The sequence below is a fragment of the Chenopodium album genome, chromosome 13 (assembly GCF_948465745.1).
Source record: "Chenopodium album chromosome 13, dcCheAlbu1.1, whole genome shotgun sequence".
In the NCBI taxonomy this organism is placed as follows: Eukaryota; Viridiplantae; Streptophyta; class Magnoliopsida; order Caryophyllales; family Amaranthaceae; genus Chenopodium; species Chenopodium album.
Window position 1 is genome coordinate 39677324 of NC_137846.1, and position 2716 is coordinate 39680039.

Genomic DNA, 2716 nt, shown 5'->3' on the forward strand with positions numbered 1-2716 from the left:
GATTAAACAGGTTTAGGGTTAACCTATTGATTGTATGTTAGTTAGAAAGCGCACATGAATACGAGAAGAATCAAGTAGAGGCCTATTATTAGGGCAGTTTCAATCTCTTTTAGGTTGGATTTGTACCTTCATCCCCGAACTTCCAGTCATGGTTTCAGACTTATTGGAGTTAACGATCTCCTGGATCGTTAAGGGGTGTAACCTTCACCCTGTGAACGGTTTACAAAATCCTAAAACTTGTTAGCGACTCTTTTACTCTAGCTTCCTTGTTTTGGACGTCACCATGCTTAAGTGTATGATCACAGTGGGGCTCAAGTGTGTGATGGCTTGAAATATTCCCTATAGTCACTGTAGGGAATATTTCAAGCATTATGATAACCCCAAACTTGAACCCCACTGTGATCATACACTAAAGTACGGTGGCGTTCCAAAGGGAAAGACAAAGAGCAAAAAGAGTCGCCAACAAGTTTTAGGAACTTGTAAACCCAAAAGACAATCCAAAGGACCGTCAACTACTCCATAAGGTCTTGAACCAAACAGGGTCCGCGGATGAAGGTACGAATCCAATCTACAAAAGAAAGGACCCGCCCTATAAAATAGGCCTCTACTTTGTTCTGCTCGTATTCATGTGCGCTTTTCGAATAACATACAAACATTATATTGAACCTACCATGTTTATCTATGTTGGTTGAATATTAATGCACAAATAAAACTATTATTGGCGATCACTTGAGTTAAAATCACATTAGCCTAAACCAAATTAATAATTATCTTATTAAGCGTGATTGCAAGTACAAATTCCCTTTAACAATCATAAAAGGCGTGATCAAGCAATAACAATAAATAAAATATCAAGCAACATAAGCATCATAATAATAATATCATGTTAATAATAAAGCTTAAATATAATAGCAAGATCCTAGGCATGATACTAACAAGATTAATAACAAATCCTAGCATGTTACTAAACAATAAAGATCGAAGCTTTAAACCTAACATGGTACTAACATGATAACATGATACTAGAAAAGATTAAAGGCACCCTAAACATGATACTAGAAAGCATAAAAAGCATCCTAACATGATACTAGAAAGCATAAAATAACATCCTAACATGATACTAGGAATATTAAACAATAATAAACATGCTTTCTACATTGAAAGAGAGTAATAAGATTACATACTTTGAAGCCTCGTATCTCTTTCTAATAACAAAATACACGAGTTAGTAAACTTCAATGAAAATAATAAAGAATAATTAAAGAATTAAATTAAATCAAATTAAATAAAGTTTAGACTAAATTTGGACCAAACCCTCAGAAATTATCAACCTTTCACGTCTAGGGCGAAGGCAACTTCGAACTTGGCTAAGAGACTCTAAGTCTAGCGAATGCGGAATTGTGTTTGTAAAAAGATGGTTTAGAAAGAGAAAGAATAAGAATAAAGAATTAAGGAATAATTGAATGTGAATTGATAATTGTGAATGATTTGATGATTGTGAATGATTTTTTCAAAACAGGGATTCGGACGCTATTTATAATGAAAATAATCCGGAAAAACATAGAATTTGATAAGGAATAAAACTCCACGCTGCCGCCAGGAATTAACTCTGTTGCGACGCGACAATGTCTGTCGCGAGGCGACAGGGTCTGTCGCGCGGCGACAGAGTCTGTCGCGTGGAGACAGACTTGTCGTTTGGCGACAACCTGTATTAGCGCGTTTTTCTTCACGCGGAATCCGATCTTTAATCAACTTGATCTACGGAATCCGTACAGAAGATAAAATATATATTTTTAAGATAACAAAACGATATTTTATTCCAAATAAAAATCTATTAAAAATAATTAATTATTAAATCTAATAATATTAGAATTAAAAGAACCTTTTAGAAACTTCTAGAAAACTATAATTAATCCTAATAATTTTAGAAATAATAATTAACATTGGGCCCTCCTCTAGATCATTGGGCCGTATTTAAAATAATTAACCAGGCCCAGTTTAGTATTTTAGCCATAACTTCCTCAATATTCATCGGAATCGGGCTTATAATATATCGTTGGAAAGGTCTTTTCGAGCCCCATCCAACTACACCATTATTAGACCCTTATCATGGACCAAACTTAAACTGGTTCGGCTATTTTCAAATAAACAAAGTCATTTTCAAAAACAGAGAGAAAAGAATTTAATTAAAACTAAACCGCAACACTCGACTTTCAAACCACTTTCACCTAATTCGATAATAATACAACGTGAAAGGCATTCATCACTGGGTTTGGTTTTGGGGAGACACAATTTGGTGTCTACAGTCACGTATAAGAGTTTGTGTTTACTATAATAGAGACTTTAAATTAATTCTAATAATACGACATACAAGTACAATATATATGTGTGATATTAATCATTTCACGTTTAATTGATTCGTCTTATTATGTACTCGTACTTTAAATCAAAGATTTGCATTTCTAGAACGCAATATTTTTCACAATTCCCTCACTAATTATTCTAAAATAGGTTGCTAAAGTTTAGAACGGGATATTCCCTGTTTCTCATATTGAGAAACGAAATTTGTTTCTCATGAACCATTTTCGTGAATAAATTAACAACTTTTTCATTATAGTGGGTTCCATAATTGAATAAAGTTGTTGCTTTATTTACGAAAATGTCATGTGATAAACAAATTTTGTTTCTCACAATGAGAAACTAGGGCATCCCTGTT